Consider the following 12,252-nt stretch of genomic DNA (forward strand, 5'->3'; position numbering starts at 1 on the left):
TTTTGAAATCTTCTGATAAAAATGGAGTCATAGTTTATGTGGATTAGGAATCTAATTTCTGTTTAAGATTAAATTAACAAACCTTTTAGAAGTATAATCATACATATTTTTTTACTGGGGTAATATGTACATAACATTAAAATATCCATTTTAATTATTTTCAAGTGTACATTTCGATGGCACCATGTACACTCACATTACTGTGCAACCATCCCCACCATCCATCTTTAGATCTTTTTTATCTCACCAAACTGAAAGTGTACCAGTTAAACAATAACTCTCCATTCACCAGTCCCTGGCACCCCCATGGCATTTTCCATCTCTATGAACTTGACACATGTACCTCACACTTAAGTGGAATCTTGTACTATTTGTCCTTGCCTGAGTTTTTCACTTAACACAATATCTTCAGAGTTCATCCATGTTGTCACGTGTCTAAATTTCTTTTATTTTCGAGGTGAGTAATATTCCATTATGTGAATGTGCCCTGTTTAGTTTCTCTAGTCATTGCTGCGTGAACACAGAGGTTATTTCCACATCTGGCTATTTTGAATAACGTGCTGTCAATGTTGTGGTACAAACATTTGAGTTCATGTGTTGAATTCTTTGGGGTATAAATCCAGAAGTAGCTTTCCTGGATCGGATAACTCTGTGTTTCATTTTTTTTCCTGTGTTCCACAGTGGATGCACCCTTTGGTACTTCTATCAGCATTGGACAGGGCTCCAGTCTGCTGTCATTTGCAAGGATAGTCTCAAATTCTGTGAATTCCCTTTTTCATCAAGTTGGTAGTGTCCCTGGATGCACAAAAGTTTTTAATTTTGATGAAGTACAACTTCTCTATTTTTTCTTTGGTTGTCTGTGCTTTTGAGTGATGTCCAAAAAATTAATACTAAATCCAAAATCATGAAGCTCATCCTCTATGTCTGTGTCATAGTTTTTTATCATTTTCCCTCTCACATTTGGGTCTTTGGTCAATTTTGTATCAATTTCTGCAGTGGTGTAAAGTAGGGGTTCCAACTTCATTCTTTGGTATGTGGATATTCGATTTCCCCAGCATTAGTTGTTGAAAAGAGCATTCTTTCCCTACTGAAATGTGCTGGCAACCCCATGTGATTTTTTAAAAATCGATTCATTAAAAATTTCATTTTAAGATCTCTGAGGAAACAGAAGCTCTTCTTCCTCAAACATACTTGAGGCTGAAGTTCTTTTTATTTTTTTAAGTTCATTCATTTATTTTGAGAGAGAGAGGGAACGTGAGTGGGGGAGGGGCAGAAAGAGAGGGAAAGAGAGAAACTCCCAAGTAGGCTCCACGCTGCCAGTGCAGAGCCCGACATGGGGCTCAAACCCACAAACTATGAGATCATGACCTGAGCTGAAATTAAGAGTTAGACGTTTAACCAGCTGAACCACCAGGTGCCCCAAGGCTGAAGTTCTTATGTGATTACAAAAGTACATTGCATTGAAATGACTAGAGGCTCAAAAATGTTTTTTCTGTTTAATAAAAGTACTTAATGCTGCCCCAAAGTATAAAAATACAGTAGGAATGGCAATACAGTACAAAGTAGTCTCTCCTGATTTATTTCTTTTACATCTTTCTACATTTCATACACACATTAAAAAACTTACCAGTACATCCACTTAGAGGGCTCTGCAAAGTCTTCTGCTGGTGGTGTTCTTCATTCCCTGGATGTAAAGTTTACTTTGAAAACAGGCAAATGGGAGGCAATCTACAGGTAGGTTCTGGAGTCTGTTTCTGGTCTTTGCACATCAATCGTTCAAAATTCATAGCTGCAGAATATACTCAAGTAACGACCATTTAAGTGTCTATCCGTCTTAGCCTGACCATGTCCAAGTAAGTAGAATAAGGAGAATTTTCTCCAAGTAGGGAGAATTTTCCTTCAAATATATTTTTAGGGAAAACTTCTGTTTCTTTGTTTTTCTTTTTAAAATTGGGAAAAATTTTTCCTTTACATTCGGTCTCATTAGCCTCTGTTTCATCTGCTGCACCTTTGGAGCCATGTTAGTTTTTTGGTCCTCTTGACTGTGTTTCTGTGGAACACTCGTGCTGTTCTCCTCTGTAGTATCCTGCATTTTAGAGTTTAGTCCTGTATACCTGTTACCTGTCAGTTTTTCTTCTAGGCCTATCCTATTCCCTCTGTATTTTTCAGTCATTATTTTGGTCGGTGAATGATCAAAAGCAGGACATGTCTTCCTTAGAAAGTTCTTTCTACCGCTTCTGTACATTTGAATCTCCCTTTATAAATTTTGCTCCTTCTATGATAGTCACATATGGAAATCTGAGTTGATCTGGTGGCTGAATAAGTCCCACTGAATATTTTCTCACATTTAGTGACAATTATTTCTGGTAACATCATCTCCTTTTTCCATCAGAACAAGACAAGCATCTACCAGAGAAAAGGTGCCTGACTGCCCAGCGCCTGCACCACAGTGGATTACTGCAGGCTTGTGTTCAGGATTCAAGGAACCACATTCTCTCACTTTAAATATGAAATTGAGAGATGAGGCTGGTGATTAAGGGACTCCAAAATCTGGCCAGGTAGTATAATGACAATGAGGTATTGCTCTGGTTTCACCGCTATTGATAATTTCCAGTTGCAGTAGCTGTACTGCATAACAGGACTTCACATCTTCTGACTAGAACTTCACACTGAAGCCTGTTTCTTTAAACAACATCTCTCGGTTGTCTTTCGGGGACAATACCTCCATCTTGCCATTTTGGCTAAGTTTCTGTCTCTTGCGTGTTTTAAAAACTCTTGACGCTTCCTGCACCTGAAAGTAATGCTACATTAAAAGGGGTCATAGGGGCGCCTGGGTGGCTTGGTTGGTTAAGCGTCCGACTTGGGCTCAGGTCATGATCTCACAGTCCGTGAGTTCGAGCCCCACGGGGGGCTCTGTGCTGACAGCTCAGAGCCTGGAGCCTGTTTCGGATTCTGTGTCTCCCTCTCTCTCTGCTCCTCCCCTGTTCATGCTCTGTCTCTCTCTGTCTCAAAAATAAATAAACGCTAAAAAAATTTTTTTAAAAAGAGGTCATACACTGTCCAGGGCCTGGCACTTCAGGAAGTGTTTCTGGCGTATGCTGTGTGCACTCTGCTGTTGTGTTTTGGCTGCTCTATCCCACTGGTCAGTCCTCTGCAGAGCTCTTCCTTGCTTGCAGTGGAGAGTGTTTGGACCTTTAATAGGTGTGTTTTGATTTGTTTGTCGAAGTAAGCCTGGAAAAAAGCGGGGGGAGGGAGCCTGACGCCCAAAAACAAGAAAGAAAAGGAAAGAGAACAAAAAATACCAAGCAAAGAATCAAAAAACTAAAAAGCTGATTCCAAAGAAAAAGAAAGGGAAAAGAAGAAGGAGGAGGAGGGAGGGAGGGGAAGTGGAAGGAAAAGGAGAAGAGAAAAAAGAAAGAAAAAGAAAAGAATAAAAAAGCTGATCAAAAAAAAAAAGAGAGAGAGAGAGAGAGAGAGAGAGAGAGAGAAAAGGAAATGAAAAAACCAAACAAGAAACTATTTGCCTGGGGTGCCTGGGTGGCTCAGTCAGTTGAACGTCGGACTTCGGCTCAGCTCATGATCTCGCAGATTGTGAGTTCGAGCCCCGCATCGGCCCTGTGCTGACAGCTCAGAGCCTGGAGCCTGCTTCAGATTCTGTGTCTCCTTCTCTTTCTGCCCCTCCCCTGCTCATGCTCTGTCTCTCTCTCTCTCTGTCAAAAATAAATAAACATTAAAAAATTAAAAAAAAAAGAAAGTAAGAAACTATTTGCCTGATTCCAAAGGAAAAAAAAAAAAAGAAATAATAAAAAGTAAGCCTGGTCCTATTTCCACCAGAAGTGCGGGTATCATTTTGAGACACTTGATTTTCTGCACAGTTGGGGCATGCGCGGTGCTGGCTGTGCTGGTCTGGAGGAGAGATCCGCTGTGTTGCTGCCTCCGCTCAGAGCAGTCTTGCCCCAGTAACTAAGCAGTTGCCAGGCACGGGGTGGGGGGCAGGGTTTGGTGTAAGCAGATCCCCCCTGCACTGGGGGTTCCTGCCTGCACTGGGGGCCTCCGTGTCGCTCTCTGAAGTTCCACCATGCTGATATTGGGGGGGGGGGGGGGGAGGAAATGGCACCACCCCAATCTCTCCTCCCAGGACCAGGGATCTTGACACCCACCCCCCAGCTGTTCAGGCAGCCCTCACAGACCACAACTCTCCTGCATTTTTTCTTGGGCCCACAGCTGGAATTCAAAACCTGAAGTCTTAAAGAACTTGGCATGGTGTGGATCCACTCCCCTCCTCCAGAGTAGAGCCTCTCCACGCTGTCCCCACACCTGCACAGTGTGCAGAAACTATGGTGTAGCACTGCTGAAAGCAGCAAAGGTTGTATTCCCTCTGGGTGCTAATGAAAGTCCTTTGGCTGGCGCCTGCGGGGTCTTTTGTCCCTGGGGAGGCAATAACCCCTCTTCTAAAAGCACTCCAGGAAGGGGACTGTTCTCTCCCAGTGCACCCCGGAGATTTCTAGATTTCTAGATTTCTACACTCCAGGGCTGGCTCCCTCCTCCCCAGAAGCGCATGCCACAATCCCCTCCAGAGAAAGTCATGCTCCAAAACCTCAGAGTTTGAGCTCCAAATGCTGTGTGAAAAAAACAAAAAACAACAAACAGTAAACAAAAACAAAACAACACCAAAAAAACCCTGCAGACACTCCGTACTTCTTGCTCCCCATTCTATGGCCCAGAGAGATTTTCCTCTTGCGCAAACTTGGCGCCACACTTTCTCAACTCTTCTCTTTCTCTCCCTTTTGTCTCTCCACAGAAAGGCTTTCCTCCCTCCACGGCACCACTGTTTTTCTCTCCCCCAATGCACATCCACACACCTTGCATCTGCCACACTGTCTCCCTCCAACTGTGGAGATCCTTCTGCTGCTCCACAGATATATTTCCCGGGTGTTCCATGGGATCTGACCTCAATATAGCTATGTTTGGGGGATGAGGAAAGCCCAGGGTCTCCCTACTACTGCACCATGTAAACTCTGTCTTTCGGTTGTCTTTTTTTGGCCAGTACCATGCACCTTTCACCAATTCCTTCTGCACAACTCAGTTTAGCATGACAACTGCTTTAGTGCTACCAAACCATGAGCCAGAAGTGGATCTTGTATTAGGAAGTGAACCCTATGTGGAGATGTAAGTCCTTCGCACCTCTTCTATGTCAACTAATCTGCCATAAATATAATCATTTTCAGAATTTTGCAGCTTAACACGACTGTGATCATATGCACTTACATCTCTGCATATGTTTCAATTTCTGTGTTCTGGAAACATGGCCACTCTATGAGGATAGTCATGGGACTCATCACCAATTTCCAGATACAGATGCTGCCAGCAATTTGGAGCATCCAACTCCTCAAACTCCCACTCAATGGAGGCAGACACAGAGGCAGGAGCGAGCTGGCATGAACAGACCTGTGCCCCTGAAGTTCAGGCCCCACATAATCCCAGAAGCATAAACATTTTTAATGTACCATGGACTTCAACACATTCAGTCATTCAAGATCTCTAAGTACATGTGCTGATACATGGGTTTTACAGTTGTCCTTATAGCCCAGCTCCATAAGATTGTGCAGGGGGACTAAGCTGCCACTGTATGAACACCTGCATGCCTAGGCAACAGCCAAACAAGAGGCTGGGTGGCAGGGGCTGCTCCAAAGAATGGCCTTCCTTCTTTCTTGGAATGTGATACAAATGCAGTGGAGACAGTATGGCCTCTTTTTAAATTTTTTTTTTTTAACGTTTATTTATTTTTGGGACAGAGAGAGACAGAGCATGAACGGGGAGGGGCAGAGAGAGAGGGAGACACAGAATCGGAAACAGGCTCCAGGCTCTGAGCCAACAGCCCAGAGCCTGACGCGGGGCTCGAACTCACGGACCGCGAGATCGTGACCTGACTGAAGTCGGACGCTTAACCGACTGCGCCACCCAGGCGCCCCAGTATGGCCTCTTTTTATACCAAATGTGCCCCACATCTAAAATTAGGCCAAGAAGTATCGAATCACTCCTCTGGAAGCTGGTGGGACAGGAAAATGTGGAGGTCCAGCTGAGGGCACCAGCATGGCTCACCTGTCTTCTCCTTTCAGCCTGATGATGCCAGGTGCGCAAGCATCAAAGTCCAAGTGGAGAGCCTGGCTCTGGGGAGTTCGGTGTTTTATCTCATTATGACCTCAGTGCTCACCTGAACCTGTAAATGGATTTGAAATCCCCCCAAAAAGGTGACAGAATTGTAAAACATGTTTCCATTCCATCCCAGAGAAAGTGGTAGGTGTGAGACAAGGATCTTGAGGAGTTGAGGCTTAGTTTACACAGCAGGGGTCAAGAGTGCCAGGCCTGACCTCAGAGTGACATAAACAACTGGCCCTTGCTCTTGCCAATAGCTCTCTAGCCAGATCAGCAGGACTGGGGGTCCTCTCCATCTCTTCCTTTGCAAATGACCTGCACTCTGTTCCTCCTGGGGATATTGCGTAAAGTGTTGGAGAAGGAAGGGCAGGAGCTCAGGATAATGACAGTACAATGACTGGGTGCAGGAAATGATGTTTTGCCATTCATTCATTCTATGAATCCTTATTGAGTCCCTTTTATGTCTAGCCCTGCACTAAGGAATCAAAGAAGAACAAACACTGATACACTCCCTGCACTGGGGGAGCTTGCATCCAGTGAAGCAGCAGGCAAACATTCCCTTTAGATAATATATAGCTCTACACTTTCTTTCCACAGCATTGACCTAAAATTTTGGCAGTTTCTCACTTTGTGGGTCCCCAGGTTTCAATGTAGCCATCCCATCCCCCTGGTAGGGTGATAGGGGGAGCCTGAGAAAGGCTCCAGATTTTATCATAAAAAAGAGAAGTCCTGAACCACGTGAAATAGAAGACATTCCAACCAAGGCTATGTAATGCCCTCCCTCGTGGATCAAATGTGCCACAGGACCCAGTGTCTGCCACCTGGTTCAGCTCTAGCCCATTCATTTGTTACCTGCTGTGTGGTCTTAATTTTCAAGTGAAGGGACTCCTTGACCCCCTCACCCACCCAGTGAGTCCCTGTGGTGACCTCACTATTCACCTTTTGCAGGTCCCTCTGTGTTCACAGAGAAAACAGAGGCTGATATTCTGATCCTAGAGGACACGCAGTGGCATTTGGTGCACGCTTTGAGGTCCTTTTTAAGATTTTATTTTTAAGGAATCTCTACACCCAACATGGGGCTCACACTCAACCCCAAGATCAAGAGTCGCATGCTCCACCAACTGAACCAGCCACGTGCCCCTCAGTCATTGAAGGTTTAGTCAAACGCCATCACCACCTTAGAGTTCTTTCTCAGGGGGAAAAAATGTTCTTTTGAACATAATGGGTACAGAATCCATCTCCCACCCACAACTGAAGGAATTAGCAAAATGTCTAGGATCATAAATGGTATCAATTCTACAAACTCTTCCGTTTCAGATCCAGTACTGTAGCATGGACATCCTTCCTGGTCCATGCTCTCTCTCCATCAGCTCAATACAGAGAGCATTCCTTTAACATTCTCCTTTTCACCTCCTGATGAGCATTTAGATCATCTTTGTTCTTCCTTTGCAACACTATAATGAATATCTTGCACATGTATCTTTGTAGATGTGCACAAATATCATTTAAAAACAATTTTAAAACGGAACTACTTGCTGAAAGTATTTATTCCAATGTGCACTCCCAACTGTAGTAATTGAGAATGTCCATTTCCTCACAACTTGTAAACCAGTTCATTTGCATATCTTCGGAAAGTGTTCTAATTTCAACTTTACTATCATAAAATCCAAGTATTATTACGTCCACCATAGTGTTCACAATTATCATGTTCATTACCGTAAATGTTGCTGTTAACATCATTTATGGTATAGTGAGAACTCATGCGCCAGGCACTCCACATACAGGGTTGATTTAATTTAATTCACTCCTTGCAACAACCATATGAGGTAAGAATTACTCATCCATCGTACAATTGAAAATCGAAGTGTGACTAACTTGTGTGCCCTCAGGCATGTAAGTTGAGCTCTCTGTGCTTCTACTCTTCCAATAGAAAAATGGAAATAATACTATATAATAATACTATCTTCCTCTTCTGCTATACATCAAACATTAAGGACTATGTATCTGCCAGATATTTTATGGTGCCTGTGACTTGTTTGGGTGACAATGTGAGACATGACATGCTCACAGTTTACATGTGAAGGGAAGGATGGCAGAAGAGAAAGGCTAATAAGACACAAGGTCTGGGGAATCCAGATGTGGCTTGACCACCAGCAGGACATGTGATCTTAAGTCACGTCTTCTCTCTCTGGACCTCCATACCCACATTCATAAACTACAGAATATAACAGGAAGGACTTGGACTAGAAGTCAGATCTTTTCAAAGGGTTAAAATGTCTAAAATAATGAGTTTGCTTAAATTAAAAATCTTTTCTTTTTCAATGTCAGCTTTACTGAAATATTATGTACAAAGAGTAAAATTCACCAAATTTTAATGTAGCATTTGAAGAGTTTTAACAAATGTGTCCAGTGATATATGCACCACATCCATCCCTCCACAGAGTTCCCTCCTATCCCTTGTCACCCAGCCACAAACCGCAAGCCTGGCCCCTGGCAATCACAGATTTGCCTTCTGTCACTATGGTTTTGCCATTATTAGAATTGTATATTAAATGGACTCATATGGTCTGTTTTCTTTTGTACCTGGCTTCTTCCACTTAATGCAACACTTTTGAGGTTCGCATCTTTGATTATTAGTGCATTCTGTTATAATTTCATATTGGTCATTGGCATTTCTTTAAAGTTAGTGAATAATTTAGAGGTTGACTTTATTTTTTCTAAAGCTGCTTGAGTGTCTTTTTCCACCAAAGGGCCCATTTGGAGCCACCGATGACCACTGATGCTGCCATTCTTTCTCTGCCTCCCCACAGGTGCTCATCTTTTCTACCTGCCAGCTTGCCGAGGACATGCACAGGCTGTCCCTTTTCTCAGGGTGCCCAGTGGGAAGGTGGGGCCTTGGGAGGGAAAGGAGAGGACAGAGCACCTCTTCTACCCTTGCTCCTTGGCATCCATCTGGGGGTGGGTGGTTCCCAGCTACAGAGGGACAGCCCCAGCCATGTTCATGGTCCCTGAGCCTGTGCGCTCAGCCCTGGGACAAGAGACTCTGAATAATCAAAGCCTGTGTTTGATCAGACGTGCAGCCAAACCTCCTTTTAGTCCTGTGCACTAGGATGTACCTAGTGGTGGGGGAGGGACTGTCACCTTTATCCCCTTCTGCCTCATTACCCGCCACAAACATTCAGGAAACCTCCATACGACAGGATGTTCTCCTCCACAGTGGCCACTTCCAAATCCTTTATGAAAGGGGAACCCTGTGCAGGTCTGTGGGACTTGGGAAACAAAGGGTGATGGGAAATCTAGACAAGGTCACTGCAGGCCCAGAGGCCACCTGGATGCAACCCTCATTTCTCTTTCCCAGACTACCCCATCTTTTTGGGGTGTTAGGCAGAGCCCACATCTCCCACTGCCCCACTCTGGGCAACTATAAGAAGGGAAAGCTTTGATCAACTGCACTGGGATGGATGTGTGCCTGGCTTCAAGGATGATCTTGTAGCCCACAGGGGTCAGGTTCTATTGGGTGACATAATGTGGCATCACTTCAGGTACACCACCCGGTAAGTGGGCTGTCCTGTACCAGCCTCACAGCAGCTTTATTCTTAATAGCTCCCAATTAGAAACACACGGAGAGGTGTCCATCCACAGAAGAATGAAGGAACACACTATAGTACATTCATATTCAAACATTAAAAAGAACAAACTATCAGGGAGCCTTGGTGGTTGAGTTGGCTAAGCATCCCATTCTTGATTTTGGCTCAGGTCATGATCTCACAGTTTGTGGGTTCAAGCCTGGCATTAGGCTTCATGCTGACAGCGCAGAGCCCGCTTGAGATCCAATCTCTCCCTCTCTCTCTGTGCCCCTCCCCTCTCACACACTCACTCTGGCTCTCTTTCAAAACAAAAAATAAATAAATAAATAAATAAATAAATAAATAAATAAATGTTAAAATATAAAATAAAAATAAAAAGAACAAACTATCTCTATATGCAAAAACACAGAAGAATCTTAAAAATACTATATCAAGAAAAAGAAAGCACATACGAGAAAAAACATACTATAGAAGTCTCTTAAATGGAATTTAAACAGGCAAAATTAATCTATGGTGATAGATATCAGAGCAGCAGTTACTTACAGGGGAAGTATTGGCTGGAAATGAGCACAACAGAACTTTCTAGAATGATGGGGATTTTTATACCTTGATGTGGAAGATACAGGTCCATGGGTGTTATACATTTATCAAAACTTAACAACCTATACATTTAAGCTCTGTTGATTTTACTCTATGCAAATGATAGTTACATCAATAAAAACTTTGTTAGCACAAAATTGTGAAGATCAAGTCAAAAAATGAAAGTTACATTGTAAAAATTGGAAATCTGTATCAAGATATTGAGCAGACACCTGCCTTTTCTATGAAAAAAAAAAAAAATCTTTAGAAAGTAGCCAAGAATCTATTGTCCCTAGAGCTGTGCTCCAAATAGACTACTATCTGTGTTTGATGATGTGGTAGAAATAAGAGGCAACAGTAAGCTTCCCTCTGAAAAGCACCTGGGAAAGGAAAGCCTGACCTCCAGCTTCTCTGGTCACCAGTGCCTGCAGCCTGGGTTCACCTGAAACCACAGGGCAGCCATTAGCAGACAGAGCGGTCCAAACTCAGGATGAGCTCCTGTGAAGCTCAGGATCTTCCTTACTTTCTTCTGCAAATTATTATAAAATACTCAGCTGACACAGGATTTAAATAACATTTTTTCATATTTAAAGCTGTAGGAGAACCATTCGTTACTGATTTCACATTTTATTCGTAAGCCAATAAAAAATTCCCCTAGATCCTTAGTCTGTGTTTCTGAAGTGGAGTGTTAGACCATCTCCCAGGGAAGCTAAGATGTGTGCACCTGCTGGGAAGGAGCAAAAGCAGGGGAGACCCAGGAACAGACATTCCTTCAGGGGAAAAGCTGTTTTTTCTTCTGTATTTGACTTTTCTGTTTGGAAAGCCCGTTTCTCTCCTCTGCTGTGAGGGACCTCATCTCTACTGAACTATATGACCGAAGTCTTTCCCATACAAAATAAAAACTGCACAATAGTGCTGGCTTTCAAGGATTTATAATGTTTATGCATCTTGGGGAAATTTTTCTTTAAAATGTTTACCACTTATTTAGATTACTTGTATGGTCCAGGACACCAAATTATTGGAGATAGTGAATCCTTTAAGTAAAATCTTGTTTCTCAGAATATTTTAGAATTTTTAAAAAATGGTAAGTGTTCAGAAATCTGGTATTTGAAGCTGTTTCCTTCATTTATACAACTAGTGCATAGTTAAATTCACATTTGTTGGTGTGAGTTGTAAGTAGGTTAGAGATTTTTTTAATTTTTAAAGTTTATTTATTCATTTACTTTGAGAGAGAAAGAGACCAGAGGCAGAGAGAGAGGGAGAGAGAATTCCAAGTAGTTTCCAAGCTAACAAAGTGCAGAGCCTGATGTGAGATTCAAATTCACGAGATCATGACCTGAGCTGAAATCAAGAGTCAGATGCTTAACAGAATGAGCCACCCAGGTACCCCTATCCCAGTGCATTCTGAAGGCAGCACTGTGATTACAATTCTATGCTATGGTGTCTGTAATCCTTCTACCCTCCATTCCCTGTATCTCCCACACCACCTTTATAGATTTGCCAGACAAATGAGGCTTAGCAAATGCTGTCATCTGGCCACTCGATGGGGGTCTTATAATCCTTGATCACTTTCTTTGTAATTTATTCCCTATCCTAAAGCAATGTCTAGTGAGATGGAAATGCCAGCCACACGGCTTTTCTCTTTATGGCTCATTCACTGAGAAAGTACAGCAAAATTGCTGGATTCCATCATTTGGAATGAAGGGTACATGATCAGGACAATCAATTCTTGCTGAGCAGCAGAGAAGAGATCAAGTACCCTGAAGGGAACACCTTAGCAAAATTTAAATTAAATCTCAATTTGACCACCTAAGAAAGTTGAAGGTAGCTGTGACTCAAAGACTTCACCTCAAATTAATCTATTCTCAGTTTTGTCCCAATGCTTCCATCAAGCAGAGACCATTTCTGTGGTACACTGTTCACTGGTGTT

The 12,252-nt window shown here is 42.9% G+C and overlaps 1 pseudogene; it reads right to left on the minus strand.

The window, feature by feature from the left end:
* Nucleotides 1-2,192: 2,192 nt before the first annotated feature.
* The window catches only part of LOC115499071, a 28,971-nt pseudogene continuing 18,911 nt past the window's right edge, over nucleotides 2,193-12,252 (minus strand).

The sequence above is a fragment of the Lynx canadensis genome, chromosome D4 (genome assembly GCF_007474595.2).
Source record: "Lynx canadensis isolate LIC74 chromosome D4, mLynCan4.pri.v2, whole genome shotgun sequence".
Classification (NCBI taxonomy): domain Eukaryota; kingdom Metazoa; phylum Chordata; class Mammalia; order Carnivora; family Felidae; genus Lynx; species Lynx canadensis.